Raw genomic sequence first — 14642 nt, forward strand, 5'->3', positions numbered from 1 at the left:
GGTTCATGCAGGGCCATGGGCCGGGGTTCCTGGGCTTTGTGGACATTGTTGCTGACAGTGGTTAAGTGCCAGACCCTGGAACTCTAACCCATGGGGACTCTGGTTCAGATGCTGGCTGAGGGCCTTAACGTCAGGTGGTTTTTGTTTGATTTTTGATCTGCCTTGTGAATGTCTGGTTCCTATAACAGAAAGGAGAGAAAGAGGAGGACCTGGAGGAGGTGGTGGTGTTGGCCTTCTATTGTATGGTGCTTGGTGTGTCTGTTTTCTCTGTGGGAAGCCTCAGAGTCCACCTTGGTTTCTTGTGCATTTTCCCACTTCGCCAATGGTGGGGCACCCCTCTACATTGCATTCCTCATATGCTTCCTTTGAGGGAAAGAAGATAAAAAACATAATCCCATGGATTTGTCCAAATCAAACAAAGGGTGGGTTCATTCTAAACAGACTTACTGAGAAGAGATGGAAGATCACCTGTATCAGTTCTTATCAAAGCTCCCGATTCCTTAGGATGCATTTTAAATATGCAGAGCCCTGGCCCCTAGTGAAGGCTTTCTGACAATGAGTAAGCTTTAGGAAAATCCACTTTCAGCAAATCCTTTCTCTTGACCCCCACATACTAGTGATCCTGAAACACACTAACAGTTGAGAATCCTTAGTCTATACAGTGATGCTTTTGAAAATTCTACCTTTTCAAAGGTTTATTATCTCAATTTGTTCTTCTTAATATGGAATGCTTAGAGCCTGGAAGCTTTTTAGTCATTCTAAGCAAAGGATGGAGTGCAGCTTAGAGGAGACTCACCATTCACGCAGGTGTACGGGAAAGGTAACAATGGATGGTGAGATCCAGCCCTGCCTGCTTGGTTCTACTGTACTCCATGGGTGCACAAACTTCTGCATAGTGAGATGACCACACACCAGTGAAGAGAGCCTTGGCTTGAGGTATCACCACAGAGAAGGGGCTGAATTTCTGGAGCTCATTTGTCCCTAAAACCAGATCCTTGCCTGAGCTCAGTGGAAATTTTGGATCCCACCCACCTTCAGAAAGTGACTTCAAGATACATGGCTTAAAGACTAGCCAGTCTAACCGTATGACCAACAAAGACCATGCATGTTATTTACCAAAAAAATCAGCCCAGAGGCATATTGGTCTCAGAATACTAAAGAATATTAGAATAGATGCAAAAAAGGGTTGCTGCCTCTCCCGGCAGAGTCTCCTCCTTGTCCCCATGTTCCCTGACCAGTTCCACCTCCATCAGGATTTTGCTAGAGAACAGCCCCTTCCAGAGACCCATCCTTCTCTTGCTGTGCTCCAGGCTGGTCCCACAGGCCTCTCTCTGCTCCTACTTTATCTGGGCCTGCCTCTGTCTTGTCACTTATTAACACTGCATTTTAATGGCCAGGTGGTAACCTCTCCCAGGGGACCTGGGTTTGGTGAATGTTTGTGAAATGAATGGCTCATTATGGGGGCTTCTCTTGGGTGTGAGTTAGTCATCATAGTGTTCTGCAGCCTCACACCCCACTGAGACAGCTCCTTGGTGTGGCTATTTGGTGAACTGCCAGGGTGGTGTGATGTGTCTAGAAGGTCCATTTTCTGTGTCATGGGGAAGAGACAGACCTCAAACCAGGACTGCATGGCCATTTGTCACCCTGTTACTCTCTCTGGGCCTACCTCCAGACACAGTGGCCAACACCTATGCCACCTAGTCCAGTCCAGTCCTCCTAACTCCCCACTCTTTCTCCAAGCCCAAGTGTTGGCCAATGAGAGTTTGGCTTCTGCTTTCCCACCTTTCCTGGTAACAACCTTCCCGGACAGTGAGCAATGCAAGTTCCAGACATGCTTTACTTCATTACTGGATTCCTGGGTGTCACTTTATCCAAGGGGTGAGTCTCTGCAGGTCTGTGGCCTGATAGCCATGCAAATTTCCCTATGCAAATAGGATTAGGTTGTAGCTCTTTTCCCACAAAGATACCGTCAGCAGCGGGGGGGTGGGGAGGGAATGGGTGAGAGCACATGTTTTGCCTACACAGTCCAACATTGCCACTGACCAGGAATGCGGGCCAGTCCACCGAGGCAGAATAGGACTATCTACTCACTCCCCTTCCCCATCCTCAACCTAGAGGATGGCAGTGTCTTAAACAGGCATTCAAGTCCTGGTTTTAGTTTAAAAAAATCTTTTGCTTGCATGTTTTGGCAGTGTTTCAGTGTTGGTGCAGGTGTGTGTGTGTGTGTGTGTGTGTGTACTGGAGTTTGAGCTTGGGTCCTACACCTTCAGCCACTCCACCAGCCCTTTCTTATGATGAATGTTTTCGAGATAGGGTCTCACAAACTCTTTGCCTGGCTGGTTTCGAACTGCAAACTGCGATACTCCTGATCTCTGCCTCCTGAGTAGCTAGGATTACAGGCTGAGCCAGTTTTTGCACCATTCGGGACATCCCCAGTCCTGTGCCTTTTCACTTTCTTAGGGTCTCCACACTCACCAGTCACAGCTGTCCTCACTGTGGGCTGATGGTGCTGTATCTCTTGTGGGCCAGTGTGCACACCTTCAGAGCTACCTTGGGCTGTTTCCTCATTTCTCAATCCAGGGCCACCGAAGCAAGAGACAGACTGCATTTTCTTCCCTTAAGCCCTCAATGGAGCCTTCGGAAAAGTCACTCTGCGGGCACTGGGTAACTGGGCCAGGGTGAGGCCTGCTGCTCACTCACTTATCCAGGTCTCTGGCCCTGAAGGCACCTGCGGGAAGGAGGTGACATGCAAGGTGGCGATTCCCGCTGAGAGGAGGCCCATTGGCGGGGTGGCGTGTCAGAGCGTGTTAGAGAAGAAGGTCAAGGCCCCTCCCTTTGCGCAGGATGGGACACGGGGCGAGAAAGCTACCTTAGAGTTAGAATCATGTCACCATGACTCATGGTCATTGAAGGTTTTCACCTGACTCGACTGGGAGCAAAACCCAGAAATTGAAATCGACAGAGGAGTGGAGTTGAACAGAATGCAGCATCAGTGTCCAGAAGCCGGACGCCTTCAGGGCAGGAAGAAGGATTCTCAGGCGGGCAGCGCTGCGGTGAGCGGGGCGCAGTGGCGGCCGCCGCAGCCAGGGGGCGCCCGCACGGGCTCGGTACCTGCCGCCCGGCGGGGCGGGGCGGGGCGGAGCGCGGCGGGGCGGGGCGGGGCGGGGCGCGGCGGGGCGGGGCGGGAGTCCGGGCCTTGCGCTGTCCCCTGGCTGAGGAATGCGGCCTTTGGCTCGTCCCCGGCCCGCATTCCGGCCAGCGCAGGAATGTGAACAGGGTGTCCACTGCGCGCCCTGGACGCACATGCTCGGCCTCCTCCCGTTGGAGGACGCCAGGCAGCGGCTCCAACGGGGCCATCGTGCTGCCACCCCACGGAGTCCGCAGCTTGTCGGTCTACCCGGGTGCAGGACAGGGGCCCTGAGAGTGTAAGGCCAGGGGGACGGCACGAGGCCCTCCGCAGGGGTGCTTTGAGACCAGCTGTAGCTAAGAAAAGGAGGGGGGGGCGGGGATCCAAAGTAATGTACTCAGTCTGTCAGTACCTAAAAAGGGGAGATAGGATTTGTCCTTCTGGGCCACCAGTTTCAAGGGGCACAGGGCTCAAGATTCCTAGATCTGCACATTTTGGGCATATTATGAGGCAAAGCCTAAGAGAAGTGGGGCAGGGTGGGGTGGGGGAGGCAGAGAATCCAGTTTGGAATTAGGTACTCTACCCAACCGGGAAGTTACTGAGTACCTAAGAGAATGCTTTTAGTTCATTCATCAAATATTTGCCGAGCCTCTGCTCTGGGCCAGTCCCTTAGCTTAATTCTGGGGCACAGAGGTAAAGTCATCTCCTGTTCTCGAGGGACTGACATTCTGATCTTAAAGACAGTGTCTGGAACACATCAGGGTTACCAACACAGAGGAGTAACCCAGATTAGGGGCCAAGATCCAGGAGGGCTTCCAGGCAGAAGCTTCAAAGTGACTGGGAAGATCAGCAGTAGTTAAAGAGGCTTCTAGACAAAGGGAAACTTGTGTGTGGAAAGACAGCATGTGGACTGAGCGGCCCCCCAACAGACCATAGGCCTGCCAAAAGACCTGGCTGAGTTATAACAAGGATCAGGGTGTCAGCCTCAGTGAACCCACACTTTCTGTTGTCTGATGGGGACTGCACTCTGCAGGAGACAGTTGCGGCCTCTGAGGAGCAAAGAAAGGATTGGGACTCAACTGGCTGCTTTGGAAGTATTTGTGAGGACCAAGAGATAAGGCCAGTAACATCTGGCAGGTACTCAGCAAACACTGGCTGGTCTTTGAACACCTTATCGGATTTACCAACTCCTGTTCCCCTTCAAGGTTGCAGCCTCTGCTTCTGAAAAGGCAGCTGTCCTTACCTTCACCCGGGAGAGGTGCCTGGCTGGGGAGGGTCTGGTCACAGACTCCTTGATTTTTGTCCCTTCCTGGTTTGGAGGTGGTAGAATGCAAGCAATAATGACGAGGGCTATCATAAATGTCCTGAAATACACCCAGGGCACCTGGAGCTTCAGGTGAGGATTTGGAGCAGAGAAGGGCCTTGTTTGGAGGGACAGTGTGGAGGATAGCCCCATAACCTAAGGCAAAAAGGGTCGGGGCCAGGAAGGCTGGACGTGGGTAGTAATCTAGGAAAGGAGTGACAAGAGGACAGAGGGCAGGGGTAGAAATCAGTGCTGGAAGGCAGTGACAGAGCAGGGCAGTAACCAGGCCTACAGCTGATGGGCTGAAAGGTAAGGCCAGGGCTCCAAATCCATTCTTGGATCCTCACCTGGTCAAAGTGGATCTGAACACAGGAGCCTCAGGGAATCTAAGCCTCTGTGTGTCCCAAACATTGCTGAGTGATGGGACAGCAATGTTTATATCCAGACGTTATTTGTTAGGCCCTCCTCCCAGGAATGTACAGGGACCTAAATTCTTGTGTCCAGAGGAAAAGTGCAGGCCTTGGAATGGCAGGTCCAGCATTGTTCTTTGGCAAACACAGGAAGATGGGTTTCCTTTAGCTTTGTAGTGCTGACATCTGAATCCGGACCGCCACGGCCAGCCTTTGTGGCCCCTGGGGGATGGAGGCAGAGGACCAGGCAGTGGATGGAAAACAAACACCCACCTCTGCTCTCCTGACTTATTTCACGTTCTTAGAATTTCCTTTCTTGGAGTCTGGCTTTGTTATTTTAGAATTCCACGTGTTGCTTGGTTGGGCTGGGAAAATCCCTTGTTGCCATGCTGTGGGAAGGCAGTTCCTCACTGGGAGCTCAAGAGGCCAGCCCAGGAGATGTGGCCTGGCCAGCAGGCCAGAGCCCAGTCTCCAAGTCAGCTCCTGAGTCAGCCTGTGTGGGAGAGGCTCTGGGGGCTGGGCGTGTGTGACTGCGCGTGAATGGGTGCCAGGCCCACAGTGGGGACGTGGCAGTGTTTTGGTTCCAGCTGTCTGGGCCAGGTCCAGGCCAGAACAGTAGTGATGGCTCCATTGGGAAATGATGGGGACAACCAAGGGGAGTTTTGGACGGGCCTGGGCAGTTGAGTGGGACACCTCCAGCCCACCAGAGAGCTGTTTCAGCTCCCACCACTTGACTCACATGGACTCTGTGCTGGAGTCACATGGAAGTGTGCTTCCCTGTCTTGTAGCTTCTGCTTCTCATCACTCTTCATGGGATGGGTGCAAAGATTTACCCACAAAATGCCTACTGCTGTAGTTCCTTTGCACCAATTCATCCATTCATTTATTCAGTCAGTCAGTCAGTCATCCAGTATTAATGGAATTCCCACCAGGTTCCAGGCATGGTGCTAGTAGCTGGGAAATACAGACAAATGAACTAGAAAGATTACAAAGAGTCCCAATAATTAGTGGCACAAAGTCTGGAAAGCCCACTGAGCAGGGCTGAGAGGACAGTGGAGCAAGTGAAGTAGAAGGACCCAAAAACTTCAGAATCAAGACAAATAATATTTTATTTATTTATTTTTGTGGTTACTGGGGTTTGAACTTAGGGCCGCAAGTTTTCTAAGCAAGTGCTCTGCCACTTGAGTTACATTCCCTGCTCTTTTAAGACGAATAATATTTGAATATGACATGTTTAAAGAAATAAAAATGAACTCATGGTGAGCAAATTGTCAAAATGTTAAACACAGGATCGGTAACGATTCTGTGCTGGGTGGTGTTGGGCTATGAAGGGACAGAAAACCTAGCAGCAACTGATCTTGCATCCAGGACTGAATGTCATGCAAGCATTACCATAGGTCATGGGAGTCTACTAGTGACATAGCAAGAAACTCATGGCACATAGTTGAGTGAGCCCAAGAGTGTGGTCCTTGCTGGGCGCTGGTGGCTCTACTCCTAGCTACTTGGGAGGCTGAGATGGAAAAGACTGAGGTCTGAGGTCAGTTTGGGCAAATAGTTCGTGAGATCCCATCTCCAAAATAACTAGAACAAAATGGACTGGAGGTGTGGTTCATGCTTCGTAAGCATAAAGCCTTGAGTTCAAATCCTAGTCCCCCCCCACACACAAAAATCATGGTCCTATTAGAAGTACATCCCATTACTGGAAACTGTGTAAGAGCATATATCCAGCTGTTAACAGCTCTTTTCTCTAGAATTAATGGTTATTTTGTAAAGTGTATTAGTTGTGTAATTTTCTTAATGGTATGTTTAAAAACCAAGAGGATTGTAGAGTGCATGCTGATCTTGGAGCAGAGCGAAACCTCTACTCAATGCCAAGACAGAGACCGGGATCAGGGCCACATTACCTCTCCGGCTTTATACACGAGAGAGCAGATACTCACGAGGCCAAGGAACGCAAAGAAGAGTCCGCAGTGGGACACGGTAGAACCCAGCCCTCGGAGGTGGACTTGTCCCCTCTCTGGGCCCTCAGTGAGTGACAAGTGGGCTTGTGAAGGGCTGAGGGATGGAGGGCGGGATTCCTCTTAGAAAGTATTTCATTGTTGTGTTTTGCTGTCTGGCACAGACACACCCACAGACTGGCGTGAGTCACAGTAATTACCTAAAGCCCCCTTCTGCCTGGAAATGCCTAGTGGTTTTTCCCACAGTCCTCCAGCCCCCAGCCTTGCATGCCAGGAGGCTTAGCTATTCCCCGCCCAGCCACAAACTTCTTGCCCATCCCCTGGGGAGGACACTGAGCAGAGAGGAGCCTGAGGCAGAGGTGCCAGCTCTGGAGCCTGCAGTCGCTCTAGGATTCTGTTCACACAAGTCTCAGAGCTGAGGTCCACTTGAGTGGCTCATTTATATCTCCTTAGGCCAGAAGAGAGGTTCTCTGTGTCCTAGGAGGTGGGTCCCAGTCTCCAGTTCAGCCAGCAGTGTAGTCTCAGCTAAATGCCAAGAGGCAAGAACATCCTTGGTTCTAAGTGCGGGTATAGCTGACTGCATTTCTCAAACTGCTCACGACAGTATTGCCACTAACTAGGGCTGTGTAACTTAAGTTACTTATACTAATGACATGTAAGTGGAAACTTCTGGAAAGATGCCTTCAAAGGAGGGTGGGAGGCTCTTCTTGTCTTACTCTCCATTTTGTTGCCTGTAATGCAGATGTGATGGCTAGAGTTCTAGCAGCCTTCTGGGAACATGAGGAGTCTTAGCAAATACATTTGAAAAGATAAATACATTGACTAGATTAAAAGTTTAAACTTTTTGTGACAAATTTGTAAATCAGTGGACAAAGGGTGCAACAAACATTCAAATATTGATGGACACCTAAAATTAAACATCTAAAGACTGAAAAAGATAAATGACTCAACAGAAATAATGGTGAATTGCAGAAGAGCCATTTCTTTTCTTTTTTGTTTAATTTTACTTATTTATTTATTTTATTATCAAATTATTGTTGTGCTGGGGATACATTATGGCATTTACAAATATATCATAGTTGAATTCAGCTCCTCCATCTCCCTTATCCCCCCACCCCATTCCTGGAGTAGTTTCAAAAGGATTTTTCCATTTTCATACATGAGTACATAGTATTTCCACTACATTTACCTTTCCTTATATCCTTCTCCACCCACGGGTACCAACCCCCAGACCTTCCTGTCCTCCATTTTTATTTTTATTTTTTTATTGTTTAAAGTATTATATGTATTTTTTTAAATTATTATTCATATGTGCATACAAGGCTTGGGTCATTTCTCCCCCCTGCCCCCACCCCCTCCCTTACCACCCACTCCGCCCCCTCCCTCTCCCCCCCACGCCCTCAATACCCAGCAGAAACTATTTTGCCCTTATTTCTAATTTTGTTGTAGAGAGAGTATAAGCTATAATAGGAAGGAAGAAGGGGTTTTGCTGGTTGACATAAGGATAGCTATACAGGGCATTGACTCACATTGATTTCCTGTGCGTGTGTTACCTTCTAGGTTAATTCTTTTTGATCTAACCTTTTCTCTAGTTCCTGGTCCCCTTCTCCTATTGGCCTCAGTTGCTTTAAGGTATCTGCTTTAGTTTCTCTGCATTAAGGGCAACAAATGCTAGCTAGTTTTTTAGGTGTCTTACCTATCTTCACCCCTCCCTTGTGTGCGCGCGCTTTTATCACGTGCTCAAAGTCCAATCCCCTTGTTGTGTTTGCCCTTGATCTAATGTCCGCATATGAGGGAGAACATACGATTTTTGGTCTGTTGGGCCAGGCTAACCTCACTCAGAATGATGTTCTCCAATTCCACCCATTTACCAGCGAATGATAACATTTCGTTCTTCTTCATGGCTGCATAGAATTCCATTGTGTATAGATACCACATTTTCTTAATCCATTCGTCAGTGGTGGGGCATCTTGGCTGTTTCCATAACTTGGCTATTGTGAATAGTGCCGCAATAAACATGGATGTGCAGGTGCCTCTGGAGTAACCTGTGTCACAGTCTTTTGGGTATATCCCCAAGAGTGGTAATGCTGGATCAAATGGTAGATCGATGTCTAGCTTTTTAAGTAGCCTCCACATTTTTTTCCAGAGTGGTTGTACTAGTTTACATTCCCACCAGCAGTGTAAGAGGGTTCCTTTTTCCCCCGCATCCTCGCCAACACCTGTTGTTGGTGGTGTTGCTGATGATGGCTATTCTAACAGGGGTGAGGTGGAATCTTAGCGTGGTTTTAATTTGCATTTCCTTTATTGCTAGAGATGGTGAGCATTTTTTCACGTGTTTTTTGGCCATTTGAATTTCTTCTTTTGAGAAAGTTCTGTTTAGTTCACTTGCCCATTTCTTTATTGGTTCATTAGTTTTGGGAGAATTTAGTTTTTTGAGTTCACTATATATTCTGGTTATCAGTCCTTTGTCTGATGTGTAGCTGGCAAATATTTTCTCCCACTCTGTGGGTGTTCTCTTCAGTTTAGAGACCATTTCTTTTGATGAATAGAAGCTTTTTAGTTTTATGAGGTCCCATTTATCTATGCTATCTCTTAGTTGCTGTGCTGCTGGGGTTTCATTGAGAAAGTTCTTACTTAAACCTACTAACTCCAGAGTATTTCCTACTCTTTCCTGTATCAACTTTAGAGTTTGTGGTCTGATATTAAGATCCTTGATCCATTTTGAGTTAATCTTGGTATAGGGTGATATACATGGATCTAGTTTCAGTTTTTTGCAGACTGCTAACCAGTTTTCCCAGCAGCTTTTGTTGAAGAGGCTGCTGTTTCTCCATCGTATATTTTTAGCTTCTTTGTCAAAGATAAGTTGCTTATAGTTGTGTGGCTTCATATCTGGGTCCTCTATTCTGTTCCACTGGTCTTCATGTCTGTTTTTGTGCCAGTACCATGCTGTTTTTATTGTTATTGCTTTGTAATATAGTTTGAAGTCAGGTACTGTGATACCTCCAGCATTGTTCTTTTGACTGAGTATTGCCTTGGCTATTCGTGGCCTCTTGTGTTTCCATATAAATTTAACGGTAGATTTTTTCAATCTCTTTAATGAATGTCATTGGAATTTTGATGGGAATTCATTAAACATGTAGATTACTTTGGGGAGTATCGACATTTTTACTATGTTGATTCTACCAATCCATGAGCATGGGAGATCTCTCCACTTTCTATAGTCTTCCTCAATCTCTTTCTTCAGAAATTTATAGTTTTCCTTGTAGAGGTCTTTCACATCTTTTGTTAGGTTTATACCTAGGTATTTGATTTTTTTTGAGGCTATTGTAAATGGAATTGTTTTCATACATTCTTTTTCAGTTTGCTCATTGTTAGTGTATAGAAATGCTAATGATTTTTCTATGTTGATTTTATATCCTGCTACCTTGCTATAGCTATTGATGATGTCTAGAAGCTTCTGAGTAGAGTTTTTTGGGTCTTTAAGGTATAGGATCATGTCATCTGCAAATAGGGATATTTTTTGTTTGTTTAGGATAGCTACACAGGGAGTTTCCTTGTAACATGTCCGTATCTATCTGTATTATAACCTGAATTGGTTCATCCCTCTATTTTTCTCCTTTTCTACCTTAGTCCCCTTCTGATGGTGATTTCTACAAGTTTAAAAATTCTATGTTCATTCTTGTATAGGAAGTACATCAATCATATTCACCTTCTTAACTTTGAGGACCATTTCAAGGAGACATAAAATGTGAAAAAAATCACTAGTAGTTAGTGAAATGGTTGGGTAGCTTAAAAAAATAAAAAGACTGGCAATACCTCTTGCTAACACACTTGCAAAAAAAAAAAAGAGAGAGTCACAGATGGTGTCAATGGAAATGTGCAGTTTTTAACCATTTAAATCACTCCATTAGAATTATTACATAAAATTACAATTTCATATAACTTATATAAATCATAGGTGCATAAGTACATTTGACCCAAATCCATTCCTTATCCTCTGTCCTCAAATATCTGTTCAAGACAATAATCATTGCAGTATTATTTACCCCACCCAAACCTTGGAACCAAAGCAATGTCCATTCATAGGCAAATGGTCAAATAAATTATGATACGTCCGTATTTAAGAACGTTAGGTAGCCATTAAAAAGAAAAATAGTTAAACTAGTGATGAATTTTCATTAGGTATTTATGAATAAGAAAAATAAAACAAAAGAAAAGTATATACAGTTTTTAGGTACTATAAAAAACCCATGTGTAGCCAGGCGTCGTGGTGCATGTCTGTAATCTCAGCTACTTGGGAGGTAGAGAAAGAAGGAAGACAGTTCGAGGCTGGCCTGGGCAGTTAGGGAGACCCTATCTGAAAAATAATTAGAACAAAAGGAGTTGGAGGCAAAGCTCAAGTGGAAGAGCCCCTGCCTAAGCAAGCACAAGGTCCTGAGTTCAAAACCACAATGCTGCCAAGAAAATGTGTGTGTATTGTATACATGTATATATATGCTTTTGCTTTGAGTTCCCCAAGGATCAGTCACCAAGATGGGATTAGAGTTGGAAAAGATTTATTGGGGAAAATGGAAAGCTTTATTTATTTTTCTTTTTGACAGTACTGGGGTCTCAGGGCCTCACACTTGCTAGGCAGGCCCTGTACCAATTGAGCACTCCGCTCTCACTTGTGTGTGTGTGTGTGTGTGTGTGTGTGTGTGTGTGTGTGTGTGTGTGTTGGGTATTTTCAAGATAGTGTTTTGTGTACTATTTGCCTGGACTGGCCTCAAACCTCAATCCTCCTCATCTCTGTCTCTTGAGTAGCTAGGATTATAGGCATGAGCAACATCTGAAGAAGCATCTTATTTTTGGTGGGGGGAGTTGGTAGGAGTGGAGGGGAGAGAAGGTCCTATTCTGTAGCCCAGGAACTGTGGGCTGGAACTGGTGATTCTTCTGCTTCAGCCTCTGGAGTGCTAGGATTATGGTGTGTACCATGATGCTGGGCGTATCTCAATTTTAATTCACTTAAAAAATGAGTATCTGGCCTGGTGCAATGGCACAGACACCTGTAGTTCCAAGTATTCAAGAGGCTGTGGGGAGGATTGCTTGAGCACAGGAGTTCAAGACCAATCTGGGTAACATAACAAGACCCCATCCCTTGAAAGAAAAGGAAAGAGAGAGAGAGAGAGAGAGAGAGAGAGAGAGAGAGAGAATTCCTGAGTTTGCCTCCATCCCTCCTGTCCCCCCTCTGATCCCGTTTTCTTCCTGCTGGCCTTGAGAAGTTTTCCTTTCTGCCAGGTGTCTGGAATCTCACCACCTCCACTTGCCTTTCTAGGTCTTGCCCCACTTCCTATACTGAGCAATTGACAGGGACTTAGCACATAGGATGCCCTTACCCTGGGTCTCTGTTGGGGAGACATGGTGAGGAGGAGTCTGGAGAGGGGTTTTTGCCCCGCTGGGGAAAAGTTGCACAGGAGGAAGCTGGAACCTGGCTTCCCTCGCAATTGCCCATCAGAGTGCTGGCACCTGACTCACTCACATTATCTACACTTCTCTAGGGAGGAGGCCTGGCTGCTGTGCCCAGGGCAGCACAATGACTCAGAGATGAGGCTCCAGTCCTACCTGCCCCCACCCTTGAGTCCTACTTCCCAAGCTCAAGTTCCCACACAGCCTGCCATGCCCAAAGCCTGTGAAAGGGCAGGATGACCCAGTAGCCCAGGAGGTCTTAAATGGTGTTTGCTGATTGATTAAGTAAAATATTCATACACTCTTTAAATTCTGGCATTGAAATATGGCGAAAATTCTCCCTCCTAATTCTGTTGTACAGTCATGCAGCTCTTTCATTAAAGGCAACTGGTGATGCTTTCTTTCGTGAACTTCTCTATCTATCTATCTATCTTTTTGGTGGGACTGGGGTTTGAACTCAGGGCTTCACACTTGCAAAGCAGACACTCTTCCACTTGAGCTGCACCTCCAGTCTGTTTTGCTGTGGTTATTTTGGAGATGGGGTCTTGTGAACTATTTGCCCTGGCTGGCCTCGAACTGTGATCCCCTGATCTCAGCCTCCCATGTAGATAGGATTACAGGCGTGCGCCACTAATGCCTGGCTTTAAGAGATATTTTAATGCAAAATAAATAAGTAAAGTAAATAATCGTATAGGTCCACAATCTGGTAACCCTGGGGGGCAAGCATATTTTGGAAATTTTGGATTCTAGGAGACTATTTGGTAGTACGTGTAGATTACACACCCTTGTAGCAGGGTATGTGATAGAACACACTAAAATTTCTGTGCCAAGTAATAGAGAGGAAAGGGAGAGAGAGGAGAGAGAGAGAGAGAGAGAGAGAGAGAGAGAGAGAGAGAGAGAAGAAAGAAAGAAAGAAAAAGAAAGAAAGAAAGAAAACCATATCATTCTTAAGTCAGTTCAGGTTTTGCTACCCAATATTTTTGTGCCATTTTTAATTTTTTTAAAAAAAACTTTCTTTTTTTAGGGATTTTTGAATTTCATAATTATGGATAAGGAGATGCAAACTTGGGTTCATGCTGCTCTTACTCTGCTTATTCACAAACTTTGAAAGCATTCTGTAGATACCGGGTCAGAGTGGAAGCGCTTCACTATTTCTTTGGCATCCTTGTGGAGACTGCGTTGTGCACGTGTGCCATAACGAATTGGCATTTTGGGATGTTTGTGTTGGTTTCTAGTCTCCTCAGTGCTCCAGTGAATACCATTGTACCCTCAGCACATGCGAAAGACTATCTGAAGGATAAATTCCTAGCAGTGGAGTTTCTGGGTCAATTAATAATAATGATAGTTAACATTTGCATGGCATTTAATACGATCTGGGGACTGTTGCAAGTGCCTTACAATAATTAATGTAGTTTGATCCTCAACATAAGGTCTAGGTCCGGGTATGACACTCATACCATTTTTCAGTGAGAAAAACTGAGTTGGGTGCAGAGAAGTTCAAAGATTTGCAGAGCTGGGATTCAAACCCAGGTATTGTAACTCCAGTCTGTGGTGTTCACTGTTGCATCTTTCTGCCCTTTGAAGGTCGTGGGAATTTGTAACTTAAACAGATATGGCCAAATTGTCCTCCACATAGCTTTATCAAATCACATTCTAATCAGCAGCCAGCATGCCTCTTTCCCCGCCAACACTGAGCTGAATCAAACTTCTTGATGTTTGCCAATCTGATAGGTAAAAATGGAATCGTGGTATGGTTTTACCTTAAATCTTTTGCTGTGTCAGGTTGAGGCTGAGAACCTTCTCATCAAAGGGTCATCTGTATTTCCTTTTTTACGAAGTGCATTTGTATCTTTTGCTCCTTTTTCTGTTTTGTTTGGTCTGACTTGTATTGAGTTGTTTATGCCTCAGGAAGATTAGCCATTGGTGAGTCAAGATCACAGCTTTGTCCAGATAGTCATTTACCTTTGAATTTATTCATGGTGGATTTTGTAGGCAAACTAATCAAACAAAAGAACAAGGAGTTGGTGTTGGGAAGTAGAGGGCAGGAGAGGTCCAAACAGATCCCTGGAGAGAGGCTCCTTCTGCCTAGTGAAGTGGGGGTAAAAGAAGTCCCCTTATATGGAGACAGGCCACACGGTTCAACACACCAACTGTGGCCCGCTTAGATGGGGGTCAGGGAGAAAGGACTCCATGACAGACATAAAGATGTCGCTACATACATTCTATTTTTGCTTTATTCCCACTGCAAGGCTGTGGTCAGCTGGTAGCCTCTCGCCATTGGCTCCTAAGGGTTCACTTTTGGCTTATGCTCTTTTCAGGGTGGCCCTGACCAATAACTAACCAAGACGATGGGACAAGAGCCCAGAAAGTTCCATATTTCTGTCCACCACAGAAGTCCT

The 14642-nt window shown here is 46.0% G+C and overlaps 1 long non-coding RNA gene across 1 annotated transcript in view; it reads left to right on the plus strand.

Moving 5' to 3' along the window:
• The first annotated feature begins 2864 nt into the window (after positions 1 to 2864).
• The window catches only part of LOC141418610 (uncharacterized), a 54732-nt gene continuing 42954 nt past the window's right edge, over positions 2865 to 14642 (plus strand). Inside the window, exon 1 of the long non-coding RNA XR_012443260.1 lies at positions 2865 to 3053. This is a non-coding gene — a long non-coding RNA (uncharacterized lncRNA). The remainder of the gene's footprint in view (positions 3054 to 14642) is intronic.

The sequence above is a fragment of the Castor canadensis genome, chromosome 17, assembly GCF_047511655.1.
Source record: "Castor canadensis chromosome 17, mCasCan1.hap1v2, whole genome shotgun sequence".
Classification (NCBI taxonomy): Eukaryota; Metazoa; Chordata; class Mammalia; order Rodentia; family Castoridae; genus Castor; species Castor canadensis.